At 43.1% G+C, this 24,984-nt stretch overlaps 1 protein-coding gene across 3 annotated transcripts in view; it reads left to right on the top strand.

Moving 5' to 3' along the window:
• GNB4 (G protein subunit beta 4) overlaps positions 1 to 24,984 on the top strand; it is a 69,337-nt gene that overhangs the window by 6,814 nt on the left and 37,539 nt on the right. Inside the window, exon 1 of one of the 3 annotated variants that reach the window (XM_084847542.1) lies at positions 1,272 to 1,364. The exons of 1 other annotated variant lie outside the window; for it this stretch is intronic. The gene's annotated coding sequence lies outside the window, so the exon portion shown is untranslated. Of the gene's footprint in view, positions 1 to 1,271; positions 1,453 to 24,984 lie in introns of those variants that run through there. One more of the 3 variants, XM_084847544.1, reaches the window with a different exon arrangement.

The following is a 24,984-nucleotide window of genomic DNA, read 5'->3' as shown; positions in this document are numbered from 1 at the left end:
GTGGTGACGATGAGCAGACCGGATGCAGGTTTATTCAGAAGCAAGTCCATTGAGATCAATGAGGCTGACTTTATTTTAACAGTGTTTAAGGTCGCAATCCTATGCATTTTTGACAAGAGAGAAGGCCTACAGGAGCTGTAGGCCTTTTCTCTGTCTAAACATGCATAGGATTGCACCCTAAATCTAACTTTGAATGCCTTTGAGGGCGGGGGCGGATTTGACCCCAGGGCTCGGGGTTCTGCTCCACTGCTCTGTGTGGAAAAGGCGTGTACAGATTATTGTGATGGTTACCAGTAATAGCAGCCACAGCCCGAGCTGATGCAGCTTTATTCAGAAGCAAGTCGATTGGCACCAGTGAGACACGCTTTATGTACTTTATTTAAAATTACATGTGTACTTTATTTAAAATTACATGTGTACTTTATTTAAAATTACATGTGTACTTTATTTAAAATTACATGTGTACTTTATTTAAAATTACATGTGTACTTTATTTAAAATTACATGTGTACTTTAAAATTACATGTGTACTTTAAAATTACATGTGTACTTTATTTAAAATTACATGTGTACTTTAAAATTACATGTGTACTTTAAAATTACATGTGTACTTTATTTAAAATTACATGTGTACTTTAAAATTACATGTGTACTTTATTTAAAATTACATGTATAATTTAAAATTACATGTGTACTTTAAAATTACATGTGTACTTTAAAATTACATGTGTACTTTATTTAAAATTATATTTAAATCTTATTTTGAACGCCTCTGCGGGTGGGACCCTCTCAAATTAACGCGCACAGGCCGGGGCTGTCAGCTCAGCGCGCCCCGCGGAATCCAGCGCCGCTCAAGGCCGGCGCCGCATTCACGGCACCCCGCCGCCCGCGAGCCACGTTCTCCCAGGCGCCGGAAGGGACAGAGCGGGAGCGGGTGGGTGGCGGTGAAGCAGGGGCAGGAAAACGCCCCCCCCCGCACGCCCTAAGTAGCCCGCTCCTTTCCCTTCCTTGACCCGCTCAGTCAGCTTGTGGACTGTTCCATTAGAATTGCGGAAGAGGGGGGGAAACACGCAAGATAACAAACGAGGGAGCTTGGGCGGTACCGCACGGCGTAGTAGCGACGAGAGACGATGGCGGGGAGGGGGGGAGGGAGGAAGCCCGGCGAACCTTAAAACTTGTAGCCGCGGGCGGTGTTTTCATTGGCTGCCGCGCCGTCCGAGGGCTGGAGTAGAGCGGGTGAGTGACAGGCGCGTCGCCCCGCCCCGCCCCGCCCCTTCCTCCGCTTCCCTCGGCTCTGGCGTTAGGAGCGTGAGGCCCGCACTGGCTTTCCTCGCCCTCCGCGTTCTCGTCGCTGAGGGAAGAAGGTGGGTGCAGACGTGTCCCCTCAGCGGTCGGCGTTCTTCGGGGCAAGGGCCCCCTTTCCCGCCCTTTTCGTCGTTAAGGGGGGCGGAGGTGTGTAGGGGGAAGAGTGCCTGGCTGTAAAGGGGCTGGGGCGGGGGGGAGAAGAAGAAAAAGGCGAAGAGGGGAGGAGAAGAGAGGGAACCGCCTGGGTTCTCGGGGTGTCCGTGAGGCCGTCTAGGTTTCTCGGGGTGCGGCAGCCTCGCCCAACCCTTTAGAGCAGCCTCGCCCAATCTGGCGCCCTCCAGGTGTGTTGGACTACAGCTCCCATCATCCCCAACCAGCCACCCATAGCCATTCTGCCTGGGGATGATGGGAGCTGGAGTCCACCACACATCTGAAGGGTGCGAGGTGCGGGAAGGCTGCGTTAAGAGACATCGGGAGGGGAAGGAGAGGAAAGGGGTGTGCGAGTGTGTGTGTGTATATGAGAGAGAGAGAGAGATACTGGCTCAGCTCTCTGTAGGCTTTCTCAGAAGTAAGTCCTTTCGACTTAAGAGCATAAGACGAGCCCTGCTGGAGAGGGCCAAAGGCCTCTCTAGTCCAGCATTCGGTTTCCACAGTGGAAAACCAGCTGTCCCAATGGGAAGTTCACAAGCAGGATACGAGGGCAACAGCACCCTCCTGCTCATGTTTCTCAGCAGCTGGCGCGGAGAGGCATACTGCCCCTAAGTACAGTGGGGCGTAGGCTGCAGTCCTAAATCATAGTGTGATGTAGTGGTTGGAGTGTTTGGATTAGGATGGGGGAGATCCAGGTTCAAATGTGCACTCAGTCTTGAAGCGTACTGGGTCACCTTGGGCCAGCTGCTGTCATTCAGCTCCACCTTCCTCAAGGAGTTGTTCTGAGGATAAATTGGGGAAGGGGTAAGAATGGTGTGTGCCACCCTGATCGGTTTAGGCGAGGAGGGTGGGTTTTAAATACATGGTGAACAAGCCCCATTTAATACAATGGGACTGACTTCTGAGTAAAAGCACATAGAATTTCTCCCTCGGTCCCAAGAAAGGGTTATGGCATGAGGCTTCATAAAAGACTTTTAGGGTAGCCTGCAGGGAGAGCTCACACTTACTGGGGATATTTAGACAATCACAGGGAGAAAAGAAGCCATCGTGACTTCTCCTGCCTCTGTGCATGCCTGTTTACATAATTACCTGCACTGCAGCACAGGTTGTGCAAACCCAGTATGACATGGGTGGCTTCGTACCCACCCTACAACACCTACTGCATGTCATGAGTTGTAGGATGTGTACAAAGCTGCTGCACTCCGGGTTTGCACGACATGCCAACCAGCGCTGTAGCACGAGTAATTATGTAAACAACTGGCGCGTGCAGTGGGAGAAGCCACGATGCCTTCTTTTCCCCAGTGATTAGCCAAACCTGCACATTGTCTTAAGAGGGGTCTAGCTTCAGTTCCTGGCATCTTCATGTGCAGTGGCTAGCTAGGGGATTGACCCTCCACCCTGCCATCTTGGAAAAGCTGCTGCCAGTAGTTGATACTGGGCTGGGTGGACCTTATGTTCTGTCGTTGTATAAGGCAGCTTTTACAAAGCATTATGTCACTGATACAGGATAATTATACTTCGGTTGCCCCACCCACCCACATATCAAGATGTTGCGACACATGAGGGCATTTTGATTTTATTCGTTTGTTGGATGCTTTAAGCCTTCTTGAGTAGGGTGAATAATTAACATCAAACTGGTTAGAATCCCCATTTTATTCATAACTGTGTGTGGGTGTATATGGAAAGGATGGGTTGAAAGAGAAGAAGCTCACCCACTCTGTACTATTCTTCAATCATCTTCATGCCATATCCATAGGGCTATGTTCTAGAACTGTCTGGGTAACCGATACATTTTGGTTCCATGCTTTCTATAAATGTTTTTTTTTAATGGAAGTAGGTTTCAAAGGATAATTAAAGAATATTGAGTATGCACGCTTGGGTGATTGGCAGAGAAAGAAGAGGACGGTGAAGAAAGGTGTCCCAGTGCTTAGAAGTATTTTTCTCCCAGAGACTTGGGTTTTAGATTTTATGGCTGACCTTATTAGGGATGGTGCAGGTGCCCGACTGGGCCTGGGAGTCCGTTGGGCTTCCCTCTACCCACACCCATTGACCATGCTCGCAGAGCCTCTGGCCTCACTTCTCCCCACTCATGCCCTCCCAGATGTTCCCAGCACTCAGCCGAATCTGTCCACGAGTGCCCACCATTTTCCCAAGCTTGTTTTTATGAAAAAAGGAGGTCTTTAAACGTGTGCATATTTAAATATGCGCAAATTTGAGCTGAGAAAGGCTGATCTACACAATATTAGAGGCATACATTGTCCATTTACACCTTTAATATTGTGTACATCAACCTTTCCCAACCCAAATTTGCACATATTTACATATGTGCATTTTAAAAGACCTCCCTTTTTTTTTGTAAAAACAAGCTTGGGAAAATAGTGGGTGCTCGTGGACAGGATCCAGGGTGAGTGTGGGAGGCTCGGCAAGCTTGTGGGGGCTCAAGCCAGGGGGGACTCGAGCAGGGGCAGCGCTTTAGCGGGTGCCTGCCAAAACTGGATGGGAGTGGCTTCATCCATCCCTAGTTCTTACGTATCCTGTGCTGTTTTGTTATTTTGTATTTTATTTTATTCTTTTAACCACTTGTATTTTATTTTATTGTTGTAACCATTTGTATTTGATTATTTTTCTTAAATTTCATTAATTTTTATTTTTTTACAATGCCAACAAAAGTATACAAATACACGTCTGTTTTTTTTTTTTTTAAATTAACTATTGTAATCCACCAAGAGAACATTTGTTATTGGGCCAATTAAAAGCACAATAAATAAATGGCTAAGTTATTTTCTTCGTCAAAACCCTTGCTTCTCTCATACCATAGCCAGAAGCAGGGAAGCCTGTTGGATGGCTGTGTTGTTGTTCAGTCGTTCAGTCGTTTCCGACTCTTCGTGACCCCATGGACCATAGCATGCCAGGCCTTCCTGTCCTGCGCTCTGTCCCGGAGCGTGCTCAAGTTCATATTCATTGCATCGGTGATGCTATCTAGCCATCTCATCCTCTGCCATCCCCTTCTCCTTTTGCCTTCAGTCTTTTCCAGCATCAGGGTCTTTTCCAGAGAGTTTTCTCTTCTCATTAGGTGGCCAAAATATTTGAGCTTCAGCTTCAGGATCTGTCCTTCCAATGAGCTCTCAGGGTTGATTTCCTTTAGGATTGACTGATTTGACCTCCTTGCAGTGCAGGGGACTCGTAAGAGTCTTCTCCAGCACCACAGTTCAAAAGAATCAATTCTTCGGCGCTCAGCCTTCCTTATAGTCCAGCTCTCACAGCCATACATTACTACTGGGAAAACCATAGCTTTGATTAGACGGACCTTTGTCGGCAAAGTGATGTCTCTGCTTCTGACTATGCTGTCTAGGTTTGCCATAGCTTTCCTCCCAAGGAGCAAGCGTCTTTTAATTTCATGGCTACAGTCACCGTCTGCAGTGATCTTGGAGCCCACGAAAGTAAAATCTGTCACTTCTTCCATTTCTTCCCCTTCTATATGCCAGGAAGTGATAGGGCTAGATGCCATGATCTTAGTTTTTTTAATGTTGAGTTTCAAACCAGCTTTTGCACTCTCCTCTTTCACCCTCAACAAGAGGCTCTTGAGATCCTCTTCACTTTCTGCCATTAGGGTGGTATCGTCTGCATATCGGAGGTTGTTGATAATTCTCCCGGCAATCTTAATTCCGACCTGTGATTCATCCAACCCGGCGTTTCTCATGATGTACTCTGCATATAAGTTAAATAAGCAGGGCGACAATATGCAGCCTTGTCGTACTCCTTTCCCAATTTTGAACCACTCGGTTGTTCCATGTCTGGTTCTTACTGTTGCTTCTTGACCCTCGTACAGGTTTCTCAGGAGACAGGTAAGGTGGTCTGGTACTCCCATCACTTTAAGAATTTGCCAGAATTTGTTGTGATCCACACAATCAAAGGCTTTAGCGTAGTCAATGAAGCAGAAATAGACGTTTTTCTGGAATTCTCTTGCTTTCTCCATGATGCAGCGAATGTTGGCGATTTGATCTCTAGTTCCTCTGCCTCTTCGAAACCCAGCTTGTACTTCCGGTAGTTCTCGGTTCGCATACTGCTGAAGCCTAGCTTGTAGGATTTTGAGCATCACCTTGCTGGCATGTGAAATGAGCGCAATTGTGCGGTAGTTTGAACACTCTTTGGCGTTGCCCTTCTTTGGAATTGGAATGTAAACTGACCTTTTCCAGTCTTGCGGCCACTGTTGAGTGTTCCAAATTTGTTGGCATATTGAATGCAGCACTTTAAAAGCATCATCTTTTAGGATTTTAAATAGCTCAGCTGGAATACTGTCATCTCCGCTAGCTTTGTTGTTACTAATGCTTCCTAAGGCCCACTTGACTTCACTCTCGAGGATGTCCGGCTCAAGTTCAGTGACCGCACTATCATGGCTATCAGGGACATTCAGATCTTTCCTGTATAGTTCTTCAGTGTATTCTTTCCACCTCTTCTTAATCTCATCTGCATCTCTTAGGTCCCTGCCTTCTTTGTCCTTTATCATGCCCGTCTTTACACAAAACGTTCCCTTGAGATCTCCGATTTTCTTGAAGAGATTTCTAGTCTTTCCCATTCTATTGCTTTCCTCGATTTCTTTGCATTGTTCATTTAAGAAGGCCTTCTTGTCTCTCCTTGCTATTCTCTGGAACTCTGCATTCAGTTGGATATATCTTCCTTTTCTCCCTTGCTTTTTGCTTCCCTTCTTTCCTCAGCTACTTGTAAAGCAGCCACTTTGCTTTCTTGCATTTCTTTTTCTTTGGGATGGATTGAGTTGCTGCCTCCTGAACAGTGTTACGGACCTCCGTCCATAGTTCCTCAGGCACTCTGTCTATCAGGTCTAATCCCTGAAATCTATTCCTCACCTCCACTGTATATTCATCAGGGATATGATTTAGGTTATACCTGAATGGTTTAGTGGTTTTCCCTATGTTCTTCAATTTAAGCCGAAATTTTGCAACAAGAAGCTCATGATCTGAGCCATAGTCAGCTCCAGGTCTTGTTTTGACTGACTGTATAGAGCTTCTCCATCTTTGGCTGCAAAGGACATAATCAATCTGATTTCGATACTGACCATCTGGTGATGTCCATGTGTAGAGTCATCTTTTGTGCTGTTGGAAAAGAGTGTTTGCTATGATCAGCGTGTTCTCTTGGCAAAACTCTATTAGCTTTTGTCCTGCTTCATTTTGTACACCAAGGCCATGCCTGCCTGTTATCCCGGTGATTTCTTGACTTCCTACTTTAGCATTCCAATCCCCTATGATGAAGAGGACGTCTTTTTTTGGTGTTAGTTCTAGAAGGTGTTGTAGGTCTTCATAGAACCGATCAACCTCAGCTTCTTCGGCCTCAGTGATTGGGGCATAGACTTGAATTACTGTGATGTTGAATGGTTTGCCTTGGATTCGTACTGAGATCATTCTATCATTTTTAAGATTGTACCCCAGTACTGCTTTTCCCACCCTTTTGTTGACTATGAGTGCTACTCCATTTCTTCTAAGGGATTCTTGCCCACAATAGTAGATATGATGGTCACCTGAATTAAATTTGCCCATGCCTGTCCATTTTAGTTCACTGATTCCCAAGATGTCGATGTTCAATCTTGCCATCTCGTGTTTGACCACCTCCAGCTTACCTTGATTTATTGATCTGACATTCCAGGTTCCTAAACAATATTGTTCTTTACAGCATCGGATTTTCTTTTCACCACCAGACACATCCACAGCTGAGTGTCCTTTCGGCTTTGGCCCAGCCGCTTCACTCTTTCTGGCGCTACTTGGAAATTCCCTCTGCTCTTCCCCAGTAGTATATTGGACACCTTCCGACCTGAGGGGCTCATCTTCCGGTGTCATCTCTTTTAGCCTTGTGATACGTTCCATGGGGTTTTCTTGGCAAGAATACTGGAGTGGGTTGCCATTTCCTTCTCCAGTGGACCACATTTTGTCAGAACTCTCTGCCATGACCTGTCCGTCGTGGGTGGCCCTGCATGGCATAGCTTATGGCTTTACTGAGTTATGCAAGCCCCTTCGCCACAACAAGGCAGTGATCCATGAAAGGGGATGGCTGTGTGCGCACGCGCTATGAAAATATATGTGTTTGTCAGATGTACATGAGTGGGAAGCAGAAAAGCAATCCCCACCTCTGATTTCTTTCTCTTTTTTGGGGGCAGAGTAAAAGTAGTTTTAGACAAAGCAGGGAGGCACAACATGCATCCTGCACAAGACTTGTTTATATGTTGGTTGCTGTGCAAAGGTTTCACAAAACAGGTACCTGACATTTAGGCAAGGGAGATGCTGAAAGTGAGGTAACGTCAGATTGCTGGCAATTGCAAGCTGCTTTTGGCTTGCTGTAAAACTGATGGGAAAAAGGCTGTTACTCAGCTTGAGGAATGGTCAGGTGTGTGGGGTTGACATAACATGTCCTAGATGTGGAAGCTTACAAAATCCTGTGACCTCTGAAGGGATAGGGGAAGAGCTTGCTATAAAAATTGATGATGATTTTGGTGCTTTGAATTACACTTAATTTATCAGTAGGTAGATACTGTCATGTAGAGCAAATGATGAGCTGCCACCAGCATGTGGCGTGTTAAGCCTCCATTTGAGGCAATTTGTTCTCACGACCAAAATGTACAAATCCTCAGTGTTCACTTTTGGTTTTGAAATTTCAGCATCATAGTAGCTAACTTCTTTGGGAGGCCAGTCTTTTTTGTAAGTGGGCTACAAGTCCAGTTCAAACTATTAATGTGTACACAAGTGAGTTATATATGATTCTCTTACTTCTCCACTGGTGCTTGATGTGTGGTTTTTCTCTGAACCTTGGTTTGTTTGTTTTCCCTCTCATCTACTGTGCTGGGGAGCAAGCAGCAAGAATTCACAAATGATGCTCTGCCATAGCCAGGTCCACAGGTTCTCCTGCTCCTTTCCTGGAGTGCCACAAAACCCTATTGCCTAGACCACTTTTGACACCCATGCTGCAGGTTGGCCACTGATGCTACAATTTAAACATCACACTTTTTTGGGAAGACGCTATTTGGCAGGGACTAACCATTCCTATCCTTGAGAGAGTTCTTGTCATTCAAGTATGTGAACTTGGCCATAATAATTAATGAATTCCACCCCTTGCAACTTATGTCCTGATAACCCTTGAAAATTCTACTTGCTTTGAACAATGTATACACTCCACTGATCTCTCCTTTAATAAGCTTAGCAGAAAACAAAGGAGCAATTTTGCCTATGCTTTGTGATTCTTGTGTAAATTGCTTGTGAAAAATATAGGGAAAAACTTTGGGTGCAGAACCATCTTACTCCTAGTTCAGAGCATACTGTGAAGCAGAGAAGGCAAAATAGCATCTTTGACCCCCTTCCCCTCCCCAAAACTAGTATAATCAAACCTTGTTGAGTAATGCATTTTAATCAAGAAGTTGTAAAAACCTGTTCAGTTTCACCTCTAAGAAAAGGCACATTCTAAAGGTAAAGGACCCTTGTTAGTCTGCCTCCAGAGGGACAATGTTTGAGGGCATGTTTGGGGAAGTACATTTGTTCCTCAGCATCTCCCTCATCAATGACCATATTTGAGCATATGTGCCTCCAAATTTGGGAGGTCCACTTTATTATAGATCCATTGTTCCAGCCCTAACATCACTGTCAGGAGCAAGAGCAGCCCAGAGAATGCAGAAGGTAGCCATTCAAGCTGAAGAGACAAAGAGAGCAATGCTATGCAGGTCGACGTTCGCCTCCAACCCCGGGGGTGACCACCTATCCACTGTAGTGCTGGAGGAGTGGTGAGAAGTGCATCTCCTCTGAGCTTCTGCTGCCCTGCTTTCACGGTTAGACAGCTGAAATTGGCTGTCTAGCTGTGGGACCTCAAAGCGCGGGGAGGGGTGGCCAGACAACACATAGGAAGTGTCGTACCAGCACTTCCGACTGCCCCGCCCCCAGGAACACCCTGTTTTCCCTGCTCTGAGCTGCTCTTCTGAGCATGGAGCTGCTCTTCTGAGCATGGAGCTGATCCATGCTGCCTATGAGGCAGCACAGGAGGGGGTTTAGGTCGGTTCTCCAGGAACTGACCAATCCTATGGCCATCTAGGCACTGTCTGGTGACCATAGGATTAGGCCCTTAGAATTTCAACATGGCTGAATGCAAGGAGAGTAGGCTACAATGATGACTTCTCAACCATTCAAGAGAGGTAGTTGTTCAGTGCTAAATCCTAAGCTAGGATGGGCAGCCCTTGAAGGTTTTGGCCCTGCATGGATGGCCATAGATAAGATCTGTGAATTACTTCACACATTTCATTGCAAGTAAGAAATAAGAAACTGAAGCCTGCTTGTATTTCTGCAAAGCTGTGCATTTAGTGTAAAATTCACATTGGCTTTAAGCATGCTGCTCTTAAACATTGACATTGCCAAGTGAAGCAGCACTAGAATAAATCTGGTGCTAGACCTATTGGGTGTTGGTAGAGATTTAGCTCTCTTTCCTACTTTGTACGTAAAGCACTGTTAATTCCTCTTTCCAGTAAGATATGATTGTTCTGTGTCTAGTGTATTGTGTGTGTGTGTGTGTGTGTCTGACCGACTGGGGGTGGGTGGGGGATGTGTGTTTGAGATTCAGAGTGCTGTCTGGATAACTGAATGAGTGTTGAAACCTCCGACATCAGTAACCTCCGACATCACTGATAATGAGCAATACGATCCCCTATAACATTTTGGAACCCTGGTAGAGTGCTTAGCTTGCAGGGGTATGTATGTTTTATTCACATGAGAGCAGAAGTTGACTTTTCTCAAAAGAAAATTGCAGAGTAGCTCTTTGTGAGTTTCACACTTAGCAGCAAACTTTCAGACTGCTCCCAAACACTCACAATAAAAAGACTTTACACACAATATATATTGGACAGAATATATACAGAATCGAACTCAAAGAGTGCTTATCAATGAGATCTTCTCAAACGGGGGAGAAGTAATGAGTGGGGTACTGTAGGGCTCAGTTCTGGGCCCAGTGCTCTTCAACATTTTTATTAATAACTTGGAGGAGGAGGTGCATGGAATGCTGATCAGATTTGCAGATGACACAAAATTGGGCGGGATAGCTAATATCTTGGAAGACAGAAACAAAATTCAAAGTGATCTTGATAGACTAGAGCACTGGGCAGAAAACAACTGAATGAAATTTAATAGGGATAAATGCCAAGTTCTGCACCTAGGAAAAAGAACCCAAATGCACAGTAACAAGATGAGGGATATGTGGCTCAACAACACTACAAGTGAGACGGATCTTGGAATTGTTGTAGATCACAAGCTGAATATGAGCCAGCCATGTGATATGGCTGCAAAAAAAGCAAATGCTATTTTGGGCTGCATTAATAGAAGCGTCGCTTCCAAATCCCGGGAAGTACTAGTTCCCCTCTACTCAGCACTGGTTAGGCTTCATATTGAGTACTGTGTCGAGTTCTGGGCACTGCACTTTAAGAAGGATGCAGATGAGTTGGAGAGAGTTCAAAGGAAGGCAACAAAGATGATCAGGGGACTGGAAACAAAGCCCTGCGAGGAGAGACTGAAAGAACTGGGCATGTTTAGCCTTGAGAAGAGAAGACTGAGGGGAGATATGATAGCGCTCTTCAAGTATTTGAAAGGTTGTCACAGAGAGGAAGGCCAGGATCTCTTCTTGATCATCCCAGACTGCAGGACATGGAATAATGGGCTCAAGTTACAGGAAGCCAGATTCCAGCTGAACATCAGGAAAAACTTCCTGACTGTTAGAGCAATACGACAATGGAACCAATTTCCTGGGGAGGTGGTGGGCTCTCCCACGCTGGAGGCCTGAGGCTGGACAGCCATCTGTCAGGGATGCTCTGACTTGGATTCCTGCATTGAGCAAGGGGTTGGACTCGATGGTCTTATAGGCCCCTTCCAACCCTACTATTCTATGATTCTATGATATGTATACGTTTTCCCCCATTCATGGAAACTGACTCAGTGCAGCAACAATGCCACCTGTAAAATAGTCTTAGGTGACTTCTGGAATAAATGCAATCTTTAAGACATGAGATTTGGTGAGGGTTTGCTTTATGGGTATTGGTTTTGGCATAAATATGCCATTTCATAAAATTATGTTAACAGCTTTACCTGTTGAATCATTCAAAACAGATTTTCCTTCTTAATTGGAAAGTATTTAGGCTGATGATTGATCATATGGATAGGGCCTTTGAAGTAGTTATGGAAACCTGTCCCAAACCTTTTCAGTCTTGATGAAGTGGTATATTGATTTGGAGCCCAAATGTTGCCTTATTCACTTAGCCTTTTTCTGAGCTAACATTTTAATATCTTTAAAGATGCTGATTTGCCCATATTTTTCCTTTTCTTTGTGGGATTTGTGCCACAAGTGTTGTTTTTAAGGCATCACATTTATTTGTGGCAAGACGAGGGCAAACCATCTCATGAATTGTCAGTGATGTTACCATTTACTCATGGTTTTAGCATCCTTTAAGTTCAGTAGCTAGTGTTATGCCTTACAAATGTTTGTTTTGGGGCTAGAAATGGAGAATGTGGCTAAATGTGCAAATGCACATTTGCATCTTGGATCTTTGGACTGAATGTATGCTTGGAATGTTGCACTGATAGTACATGCAAAGAATTACATCCCTGTCTATTGCATGTATTACATCCATGGTGAATCAGAGCAGGCCACTGTGCACATAAAGGTTTTCTGAAGTTAGACAGATTGTTGTTTACCCTGATATATTGATTTTGTTGTTTATTCGGTCAGTCGCTTCCGACTCTTCATGACTTCATGGACCAGCCCATGCCATAGCTTCCTGTCGCCACCCCCAGCTCACCCAAAGTCGAGTCCGTCACCTCCAGAATATCATCCATAAAAAGGAAATGTTCCTCCTGTGCAAGCACCGGGTCATTACTGACCCCTAGAGGGACGCCGCTTGCACTGGCATTTTCATGGCAGACTATAGCGGGGTGGTTTGCCATTGCCTTCCCCAGTCGTGATTACCTTTCCCCCAGCAAGTTGGGTATTCATTTTACCGACCTCGGAAGGATGGAGTGCTGAGTCTACCTGAGCCGGCTACCTGAGACCCAGCTTCTGCTGGGATTGAACTCAGGTCATGGGAAGAGTTTTGGTTGCGATACTGCTGCCTACCACTCTGCACCACATGAGGCTTTAAATTTTTTTTTTTTTAATGTTTTGTTAGCCACCTTTTTAGACATATTATATCCGAAGGTGGAATACACATTTTAATAAATAAAATTAAGTGTTGAAGCCAAGCAGGCATGGTCCTATTCAGTGCTTAGATGGGTAACTCCCAGGAGCAAGTAAGCTGATCTGAGCTTTCTTAAAAAAAACCCGCAATATTTGTAAATATTTGTATCAATATAAAAAAATAAAAAAATATAATCAATATAAAAAGTTTTTTTGTATATTGATACAAATATTTACAAATATTGCATTTTTTTAAAGAAAGCTCAAATCAGCTTACTTGCTCCTGGGAGTTTCCCATCTAAGCACTGAATAGGACCATGCCTGCTTGGCTTCAACACTTAATTTTATTTATTAAACTGTGTATCCCACCTTCAGATATAATATGTCTTAAAAGGTGGCTAACAAAACATTTAAAATCTGTAATATAAACTAAAGCAGTAACCAAACACAAAACGGTTGAGTAGCAGAAACAGCAACATAGTAAATAAGAAGCAGGAAATTCCACAGACACAACAAATGCAGATCCCTCAACGTTACAGATATTCAGGGCTCCCCAATAGTCCTTTTAAAAAGAATGACCTTCATCTGATGCTTAATGGCTGGTAGAAAAAGAGCAGGATGAATGTTCCATAACTTCAGTACTACCAATGGATAGGCCCTATCCCAGGTAATCATGAATGGTGGGGGAACCCAGAACAGGGCCTTAGAAGACGAACTGAAAATAGAGATAGATTCATGTGGGAGAGAGGAGGTCCTTATTGGTACAGCATAAGGTATTCCAAGATCACTCCCTGGAATATATAGCATCCTTATGCTCTTTACCTTAGACATCTTAACAGTCCTGTGATGTGGGTCATTATCCCTGTTTTAGAGGTGGATAATTGAAACCTGAAGCTAATGGCATAGCAAGATGTGCCAGAGATGCCTGAACAGGGATTTGAGGGAAGAGTCTCGTAGGTCCAGTTCCTATGCCCATCTGACTATGTTAAGTGTCCATGTTCTTCCTCCAAGAAGATAGCATATTTGAGTACTTAGGAAAAGTTTTTGAAGTGTGTGACTAATTTTCCATGTAATGGGGATTCCCCTGCTTAGGTATGATCCATTTTGGCAAGACCAGGGCCCCTGTGGAAAACTTGCTTTACAACCATTTGATGAGTCCTAGGAAGAGAGCCAGCAGAAACAAATAAGACCACAGTCATAGAAAAGCAGGAGCAGGAAACAGTAATGCAGACCAATCAGGTTGACTGACCACTCCTAGGAGATCCAAATATAGGGTTGTGTGGAGCTGCAGTCATAACTGTCTATGCAAGGGATACAGGAATGGGAGCTGGGAAGTGAGGAATGATCTGGAGCCAGAGAACCAGTCAAAATAGGATCCATTTTGTAAGGAGAGTGGTGAATGTGATTCCTTAACTGCAAGCTGTCAGCGAGAACAGGTGGGATGGGCCTTGTCTTACAGAGAGGGTTTGTTGTAGTTACTTACACATGCAAGTGGGATGATGTTGGTGTATTATGTCACTTACTGCCTAATCCTGAGTTCAAGGAGTTGAGACATGTGCATGATTCCACATTGTCTAAAGATTTAAGAAAGTATGCTGTGTGTAGATTAAGGACACTTTTTCCCTCTCAGATTATGAAAGAGAAAGGCATAACTATCTAAATGTAATGATCTCCTAGATACAAGGTGGTGTGATTTGCTTGTTCTGTGGTTATGTCACTATGGAGGTAAGTAGTCCGTAAAACTATTATGGGATGTAGCTGTCTTGCATTGCTTATGGAAAGGATAGGATTTCCTTCTTTTCCTCTGATGTGTGTATGCTTTTAAAAATTTCTAATGTTTGTTGGTTGGCTTAATATATTTTTACTTCATTTTTGAATAGTAGGTTTATTTAGTAGCATTTTTCCTTTTGCAGACTTTTCTTAACTTTTCTAGACTATTCATTGAATGGATAATGCCTGCAATAAGCAACACAGCTCTTTTTTTCTCCCTCCCCCTCCCCCAGTGCCTAGACCACTTTCTGATTTAGCGTTCAGCTTACAAAGAGGGCAATCACAGAAGAAGACTAATCTCAAAGCAAAGTCTGGAGGATCCTGTTGCTGTTTTTTCAGACTTCTCCTTGAGACTTCTTTTAGCAGGACTTGCTGCTGAAACCAACAAGATGCTTCTCTGCACTTCGCCTTGAACAGTCAGTTTAGCTCCAAGTTTCCTCTTCGTAGGCTTTTCTTGTGCTGTTGCTTGCCATGAGAATCCACTTTAAAAAATGCTACAAGGAATCCCTTGTTTTGGTGACTTGCATTAGAACATTGCAGGAGCCACATTCTGAACAGCTGTACAGAAGTGGCTCACCATTTAGAGCTGCCTTCATATGGTTGCTTTTAAACGGAATTGAATGAATGAAGGCTCAATCAGTAATAGCCTAATTGTGGAAGTTCATATGAACTCTACTTTAAACTGATTCAGTTTAAATTGATTTGAGTTGGTAAAACTTTTCTGTTACATAGGTTCATACTTCCTTTTCTCAGTTTTGTAATTATTTTGTTATTAAATATGATTATACCTTCTTCTCTCTGGTGACTTTCCATCTCTTTTCAGATGTGTCTCGCACTTCATAAGTCCATGTTACATATTTGGCTTCAGCATATTTGAGTCCTTTGCAGCATGGTGCTACCACACAAAACATCTTGCCAGGCCTGCTGTGTCCAGGCAAGCGCCTGCAGCGTCCCTCTAGTTTCAAGAAAGGCATTACAAAAGGAACATCTGTTCATAACACTGCTTCATTGGATGTTATGGAGCAATGCAGAAGGCTTTAGTATCTGTTGCAATCATGGTTCATTTGGAAGATTTATGTTCAGCAGCTCTGCCATGGCTATATGCCAATCAGTTTATGGTGCAGTAGGGTTCCATTTATCAGTGGAAATGGAATGGAAGTGAGAGAAGAAAAGAAAAATGAATATTCAAATATTGGAAGAGGTCTCCAGTATGAGATGTTATGAAACAATGTGTTGGTTACTTGAATTAGTATAGCCTAATTGCAAAGCTGGGGAAAAGCTTAGGTGATGCCAGTTTATTGTAATACAGCTGAAATGGTCTTTGGCTTCTAAAACAGTTAAATTATTACATCTTCATATTTTTATAAGGGTGCCAAAATATTCACTGAGAGGTATGCTTGTGAAAATGCAAAATTTGTCATAATAGGACTAGGATTATCAGAATAGGATTGTGGCCAAGAGACTGAGCCGTGAATTAGAAAATGCCTGGTTCATACATTACCTTTGTTAGGAACTCAGTAATGTAGACTTAGGCAAGCCGAACACAGTAACATAGGGCCGGTTCGCATGACATGGCTGGCTCATTGAGGGTTATTTAACCCACAATGAGCCATGGTGCATGTGGCTCCCATGTTGAATATGCAACCCCTAATCAGGGCGATCAGGGGTTGCTGTGTGTTGTGTGAACCTGGCCGTTGTGGGTTATTCGGGAGTTAAACAATCCTCACACAACCCTACTTGAATCGAGGGTTCTGCGAGGGTTATTTAATCCTCAAATAACCCACAATGGCCAGGTTCGCACAACATACCATCACCCCTGATCATTGGTTGTGTATTCAAAATGGCAGCCTCATACACCCAGCATGCACAACAGCTCATCACGGGTTAAATAATCTGCAGTGACCCAGCTGTGTCATGTGAACTGGGTCATAGTCCTAGGCAAGCTGCTCCTCTGTCATCTTCACCTGCCATTTGGGGATAAGTATTAATGGTCTACTTACAGGGCTGTTGTAAGGTTTACTGAGATAATGTATGTGAACTGATTTGCCCATGCTATTAAAATAGCATGGGCATAGGCTGGCCAAAACAGAAGCATTTATTTCCCTTTGATTTTAATCAGAGAGTTGAGCATGCGCTTAAATAATTTCCACCAAATTCAGTGGGATGGAAAAGTGGTTAAAATCAGCTGGATTGTTCCATATATAAATAGCTACTTGTTGTTGTTGTTAATAATAATAATATCTAGCTAATATAATTAGCAGGCTTTCTGTTCTTAATAATTTTTGGTAGTTTCTTGAGAGAATTCAGTCATCCAAATATAGCTAACATAATTGTGCATATTAATTATAATTCTCATACTACCATTGCTGGTCTACTTTGATTAATTTCAGTAGGAATTGCATCAACTGAACTGAAAGAAGGTTTTACAGTTGTGATGCCTGTTGATCTTCCATGTTCTTCCAGGGAAAGCACCTTTTGTTTGGTTCTAAGTCTAGGACAGTAATACGGTTTTGTTTCATCAAGGCTTTTCCTTTTTTCAGTTGTTTGGACTTAAAGGCTCAACGTAGTTTTAAAGTGCATGAGGAGTGAGCGTTGCTATTTGAAGAAGCAGTAGAGAAAGGAAGTGATAGCATTAGTCAAAATATACTGCGTATCTGTACCTGGTCCCTTATTGCAAATCAACATTTGCACGTATCGCATATATCACCTGCAGCATCTACAAGATGTTCAGCTAAATGCTTGAGTATCTATGGGAGAATCAGTATGGGAATCTGTGGAACTTTCCTGTAGTATCTCTTAGAGGTGATGCTGTAAAACCAGATCTAAAATACTCAAATAACCTGCAGAATGTCATTGTAGGGACACAGTTTGCTTTTTCTCACATAAAGAATGAAACTTCTGAAGTAAGTAGCTAACTTCTGACGCAGTTATGTTCCATTTAAAGGAATGGGAGTTTTACTATTTGATTTCAGTAGTAAGTGTCTTGCCTGCATTCTTTTGTTTTGTTTATCTGAGGTATGATAAGGTACAAGACCACTACTTGGTGGTCTTGTAGTTCTGTTAACGGATATTACTTAAAACCAACTACCTAAGATTTCATATGGGTAAAGGCGATGAGACGTAATGAAAACTCCACTGGTTTTATAATGTGGAGATTACTATTTTTTCTGGGAGTCATGTCTAGGAGTTGTAACCATAAGCTATAGCGTACATCTTCTGGGCATGCCATCCAAAGTCAAGATTCAAAGAATATAAGAGCTGGTGTAGTAGCCAAAATATGAAATTGTGAACCAGGAAGTTGCTGGTTCAAACATTACTTCTATTTAGAGCAATGTGGTCTTAGGCAAACTGCTAACTCAGCCACCAACCACAGTATGGCGCTAATAAAGCTGTTTTAGGGTTTGTTTAGGTAAAGCATCAGATTGAAGTAGTTCTTAAGGCATGTCTAAAGCCTCCAACACATGCAGTGGTGTGTGTGTTTTTTACTTTGTTCCTTTGAATAGTATACCCCATGCCATACTGCAAACAGGTTTTGAAATTCCTCTGTTTCCAAACAGTCTTGCTGAATGAAATGGGGGACTTCTGTTAAAGACACACATTTCCAGGGCTCCTGTGGGCACTGAATGCAAAGTGCTTTGTTTGTACATTGGCCTAAGGCAAACGATTCTGACTCTGTCTGCACGTAATGACAACCCATAGACTGGGTTTGGACGAGCACTGTGGTTTATTTAAGCTATGGTGGGTTGTGGAACGAGCTGGGCGGCTTTTGAGTATTCAAGCCACAACTACAGCTTGTTGTGTTGTCTGAACCTGGCGAGGGTGTGTTGTTGACGTTAACAAATCACCTAGAACCCATAGGCTGTTTTAGGGTTGTGGATCGTTTCTTAACCATGCCAACAACCCACCCTTGCTGGGTTTGGATGACACGCCAAGTCATAGTTGCGGTTTGAATATTCAAAATAGTGGACTGCACATGCTGCAGACCAACATGTCTTAAATAAGCCATGGTGGGCTGCTTGATTATGCGAACAGACCCATACTATGGGTTGTTGAATCATGGGTTATTATGTGCAAACCTGGAACTATGGGTTAACTATGAGTTGTTAACCACAAACAAGCCATGAAAGGAACCTATGGTTTATTGTTGGGCTGTAAACTTTTGGTTGTTTTTACCGTGGGTGGTTATGTGTGAACCCGGAACCGTGGGTTGTTCATGGATTGTTTTGCCAGACAGGCAAGAGTAGTCAAAAACAGCTGCTCTGCATGCCAGTACTACAGTGCCACAAAGGCATTTGGCATACAGAGAGGGAGTGGGTGAAGGGGGCGGGAACCAAACAATTTAGGAATTGACGAACAACTAGCGGTTTGCTTGATTGTCTGGCAGCCAAATCATGGGTTAACTCTGAGTAAGGCAACAACCCATGTGTTAATTATACCATGGGTTGTCATTATGTGTGAACCAGGTCACTGTAAAATACTGTAGAAACTCTGAGTTTGCAGCAAATCCAAAAAACCCTGAAGCTTCTACAAAGTTAAATATATTCTTTGCCTCTTTGGGAGTGAGAAATTTAGCAGAGCATTTCAAAATTTCAAATATGCTCCTTATTCATGCGTGAATGACTCTTTGTTCTGGCCCAATACAAGTAATTTTCTATGTTATACTGACTTAACTCAGTTGCTTGACTGAGGAGAAGAAACCCAGATGTGCTACCATTCAATCTCTTGCTCCTTCCCCATCCAGTAATGTGGTTATGAGTCAGCACTGTGAAGGATACAGCACTTGGTGTCTGTCATCCACCCATAGATAGAATATGTGACTATGGCATAATCTGTTGGGTTCAAACTCATGGCTAGATTGCTTGTTATCTTCTGCTAGCCTGTGAGAACTTCTGAGTCATGTTGCTGTTTATACCAATAGAATTTCTTCTTGTCATATTTTAACTATGATTCATTTGGATATAATTTACCAACTTGGAAATAGAAAGATAAATAGCATCCCCGTGTCTCTTTATTTGACTTTCTAAATGGGTAATTGTATCCATTACACTTTTAAATGTTAATCTCCTGCTTATGTTTGCTAAAACTTAAATCTGCAAAACCATAGGTTTACTTTGGCCAAATAGACTGCATTTTGGTTTTTATGTAGATGAACTCGCTGGCCCAGTGTAGATAGTGGGTTGGATCCAGGATCTGCCTTACATTGACGGAAGGGCTCTACTCATGAAAAGTGCATCTTCTTGATTTTGGGGTACCCCCCCCACACACACACCAGAGCTAACCCTATTCAGCAGGCTCCCCTGACCCTCTATGTAGCATTTCTACAGGGTTGGAGAGGCTGCTGTGGGGAGAAAAGGGTGGGAAAATCCACTTCTGCCAGCCTGGTTGCAAGCACCTAAATCTGGATCCAACCCTTCATGTGCCTTTTCCCTTAGTTAAGGGATTTTACTGCAGACCTTTATTCTTTTCCACTACTGCACAATTTCCTCTTTCCCCTTCATTTAGCATAACATCTGCTCCAGCATTATGCATAGTTTCCATTATAACAAGGAAGCTGGCTTGCAAATCTTGATTAAGAGAAACCTGATTAATATTGACTGTCATTGGCACCTGTGTAGGCAGAACACTAAAATTGACAAGGGAAGAGTGGGGACCTACTGAAGAGCAAAGGAGTGAGTGGCAGACTCATGGAGTCCCTGTCTTTTAGCCATGATTAAAACATTGCCTACATAACATCTGTACTTGGTAAAGTGACCACTTAAGGAAGCTTCCATGCCAACTTAGGGCCAAACTAGATGGCTCATTCATTCATTTAATTACATTTCTGTACTGCCCAATACCTGAAGCTCCCTGGGTGATTTACAGAAAAACTTTAAAATTATACAGTATACAAACATAATAAAACATACTGTAAAAACCTAAACGTTTAAAACCAAAGTAAAAACCAGCAACAGTGCAAGATTAACTGACAGATGCAAGTGACTGTATCTTCAAAGTGTATCACAAACTTGTCACAGCATGCTATTGGGGATTCTAGCATCTCTGTCCTTGACCCACATTGCAGCAGGCCACAAACTACTAAGAAAAGCTCCGCTGGGTGATAATTTTTATTTATTTATTTATTTATTAAATTTCTTAATCACTCATCTGGCCAGTCACCCAGCCAGTCTGGGTGATGTACAATAATACAACAGCTTAAAACAATAAAATTCCACATTAAAACATCATATTTCTAAAAATACCCTAACCCACCCCAAATAGAATAATAGAATAGTAGGGTTGGAAGGGGCCTACAAGGCCACCGAGTCCAACCCCCAATAATGAGAAGATGTAATGGTAGCGGAAAAGAGCTCTTCTCTTTGCTACTACCACTATCACAGAACAGGCTCAATAATTAACGCTAACCTATATATGGATGGACTTGGCATGAATCTTCTGCACCTGTGTTCTAGCAGACCCCTTCTTGCTACTTTGCCCTCAGCTCAGGTGTGTACCAAGGAGCTTCCTGGGTTCCTCTTAGAGGGAGAATATGCTTGGGCATGTTCATGTCCACTGCCCTAGTCATTTCTGCATTCCACTGAGTGACTGGGTTTTCAGCAGGAGCACCTGCCATACCAGCAAGAAAATCCCTCAGAGCTCCCCCCTCTCCATCAGAATCCATCAACCTCTGAGAGTGGACCATTTTAATAGGTCCCCCACCCTTGCAAAGGGGAAAGGCTGCTGAGAGTCTTAACCTTGATAGGAAGTGATCCCACTATGACAAAGGGGATAGACCAGGGGTGGGGAATTACTTTAAGCCCAAGGGCTAAATTCAGTTTTGGAGACGCTCGTGGGGGTCTCATTCCAGTGATGGATGGGGCCAAAGGCAAAAAGGGTGGGGCTAAAATACAAATAATACTAGTCTATTTTAGGTTAAGTCTGTTACTGCCAGTTACTAAGTGTTAGGAGAAGCATTTCAATCTCTTCCGAACTGCAAAATCTGGGAAACCACCAAATTATTGGTGGTTGGGGGGAAGGGGGTGAGGCCTGGGCAAGGGAGTATGTGGCCATCTGGGGAATGCTGAAGAGCCAGGTTGGGACCCCAAGAGGGCCAGCTTTGGCCTGTGAGCCTGAGTTCCTCCCGCTGGGATAGATGTTAATTCCCCCACTTTCAGATCTCCATCTTCCTGCCCAGCGGTGAAAACCAAATCAAGTGGGTTCCTGCTGTATGTGTTGGGGTGATGACATGTTAAGACAGCCTCATTGTAGCCACGAAGTCCCCAACTGCCCCAGGTCTGGCAACCGTAGCATGGAAGTTGAGATTCCCCAGAACCAATATCCTAGGGGTTCTCAACACTAAATTTGAGACCACCTTTGTCAGCTCCAACAGGGAGACTGATGTGCCATCCATCCTGCTGCTCATCAGCAGAGTCTCTTATTTGTCCTGGGCACCCAACACAATATACAAACACTTACAATTAACATTCAGAGATGCAGGAAGCCTAGAGAGGGAGATAGCATTCCTGTAGATGACAGCAACCCCCCCCCAACTGTGTTGGTACTGCACCAAGTATCCAGGGGGGACACAGCTGGGAGAGACTTAAGCCCTCCCAGTTCATCCACCCAGTTCTTGGTTGTACATACTAGATCAGCCCTCTCAGCCCTCATTAAATTGTGGATGAAGTAGATTGAACTAGCCTGGCATTCAACAACAGCACCATAAGACCCAAGGGCAACCTGGTAAGGTAGCCAGGAAACATCTAGTTGTGGGAAGAAACAGACATCTTATGCTTGCTACCTCTTCTGATTGCTCTTCTCCTCACCTGGCCTGATAACCCGCTAACACCATACATTCTCCTACCTGTGACTATTCTAATAGCCCCCCCCCCCCCTGCTTATCCAATGAATTTCTCAGGCATTTATTAAAGCTCTGGTGTAAAATAGCCCCTATTTAAAATGTTTTCTCCCTACTGTCTCACTTCCATTAACAGAGTAGAGCTGGGGAAAAATATTTTAAAACAGTGAATTTAAGGGAGGTGAGATGGGTGAGGGTATAGGTTTTGCTCCTATCTCCTGTACACCTCTGTTAGTGTTAAAAGTTAACCCATCACCCCTGCGTTATAGCCAAATTGGCGAGTGCATCTCTGATAAACAGACGAGCATCTGGTTTGCCCCTTAAGGTAATTCCTGCCTAATCTAGGTTTTGTTTGTATTGCAAAACAAGCTCTTCTTGATTCTTCTCCTCCCTCTCCCCCAAATCAAGAATGCTGTCTGTCCTTCAGGCTAACAAGTTAAAAGCATTGTACATATTTTTTTATACATAAACTCAACTTTTTTTCCAGAATTTACTGGCCGTGCCATGCTAGTTCTAGGACATGATGTAATAACTCACTTTAAATTACTTTGTTTTAGTTGTTAGAGTGATGAAATGTTTTTTCTTTTCTGACTTTTTACATCACAAAAGGTAGTAGACTTGATTGAAAACAACGACAACCCAGGAGTGTTTTAGATTGTGATTTAAGTCAACATTAAATAAAATTATCCCATTGACATTTTATGAAATAGTTATCTGAAATGTTTTAATATTTGTAATTGCTAACAGGGATATAACATTCCTTAAAGTTTAAAAATATTTCACAGATCTGTGCTGTTAATATTTATTCAACTTTAGTTTAATGAACATTTGTAGTTAAATATATATTTATTAAACTTTAGTTTCTTGTAGCCTAATCCTCAACCCTATTTGCCTAATCCATGGGAATACAGTTGCTGCAGAAGGCTGTGCACCTGCTTTTGCATTCATGGCTCCTCCCAGCTGGCCACTCCACAGGAAACTGAATGGGGTGATGCAGGCACTTCCACAACATTTCCAGAACAAGCAGCTGTGTGTCTTGAGTTCAGCCTTTTGCATCCCACAGCAGTTTATTCCTGTGCAGAAACCTGTGGCTCTGTAGCTGAATAGCTGTAAAATATATCCCATGGCTATTAATGGTTTGCTTTATAAGTGAGTTTAGGATGAAAGCAACCAAAAGCTGCCATGAGAGTCAGTGACTGGGTTCAGACAACACTATAACCCACACTCAAGGGTTGAGTATGCGTTGAGTGTGGGTGGTTGTTGTTGTGAACCGTGGGTTGTTGTTGAAACTTGGGCTATTGCATTGCCTGAACCCAGCTGCACTAACAAACCATCATTTGTTAACCACGAGCAACCCATGAAGAGAACCCATGGTTTGTTGTTGGGTTGTGAACTGTGGGTTGTTTGTGGTTAACTAACCACTGTTATTGTGGCTGGGTTCAGGCAACATGATAACCACCGTGTCAATGACAATCCACATTCAACCTATACTCAACCCTTGGGTGTGGGTTATTGTGTTGTCTGAAACCAGCCAATGTGGCGTAGTGGCTAGAGTGCTGAATTGGGACTCAGAAGATCTGGCTTGTAGTCCCCACTCGGCCATAAAGCTCACTGTGTGACTGGGCCAGTCAGTGACTCTCAGCCTAACCTACCTCCCAGGGTTGATATGAGGAGAAAATGGAGAAGAGGATGATGTGAGCTACCTTGAGTTCCTAGCAAGAGGGGGGAAAGGTGAGATATAAATGTAATAATAAATAAATAAATAAATAATAAATCTTAAGCACATTTGCTTAGAAGTAACTTGCACTGAAAGCAAGTTGGTGCCTCCCAATCTGGAATTTGTTCCAGCAGACTTCTCCATTCACTTCAGTGCCCAGTGAATGCTTCTTGCTCATTGAAATGTGCCTTGTTGAAGTGAACGGGTGAAGTCTGGTTCGCTTTAACAACAACCTAGCATGCAGGTTGCGTGTCTGTTGTAGTTGAATCATGGGTTGTCATAATGTGCAAACTGCACTATGGTTGAACTATGGGTTGTTAACCACAAACAACCCAGAAAGAGGACCCATGGTTTGTTTTTGGCTTGGGATCTCCAAGTAATTCATGGTTAACTATCCATAGTTAAACCATAGTGCAGGGTTTGTATGTAACAACAACCCACAATTCAAAGATAACCCATACTTAACCGGTACTCTGAGTTGTCATTACATGCGAACCAGGTCTTTGCATGTGCTGGAGGTCCTTTGATAAGGCGGAAAAGCATTGGCATGCAGAGTAGCAGTAGGTCATGCATGGATGATTGGAGGCAATCATGACTTCCCATAAGTGACCAGGCTCACTCCTAGTTGCAAGTATTTAATGCTGAGACAAAGGGTTTTTGGGTTTTTTTAGGTGCTGGCTACATAGTGGAATCAAAGGATAGATTTCTGAGGCTGCATAAGAGAAATCTTGCTGTCTAATATAGTTTTTGGAAAGATTTATTTATTTGTTTAATAAGCAGTCTAATTTAAAGCCAGCAAAATCCTGTGTGTTGGTAAGGTATAGGAAATTCAGTGTTAGCACTGAGAGCAATTACTGTTAATTATTTTTGGATAATCAATGGCATAAAAAAGTACAAGAATTCTATACCTCCCTTTGTGCTCTCTGAGATGTTACAGCTGTGTACTACTTATCACAGCTGTGTGATGATGCAAGCTATCTTAATGTTGCTTTTCATATAAACACCAGAGGCA

This window comes from Heloderma suspectum, chromosome 3 (genome assembly GCF_057233095.1).
Source record: "Heloderma suspectum isolate Gila_16-S chromosome 3, 16-S_ref, whole genome shotgun sequence".
In the NCBI taxonomy this organism is placed as follows: Eukaryota; Metazoa; Chordata; class Lepidosauria; order Squamata; family Helodermatidae; genus Heloderma; species Heloderma suspectum.
The sequence above is the reverse complement of the archived record's forward strand: the minus strand, read 5'-3'. Positions and strand labels throughout refer to the sequence as shown.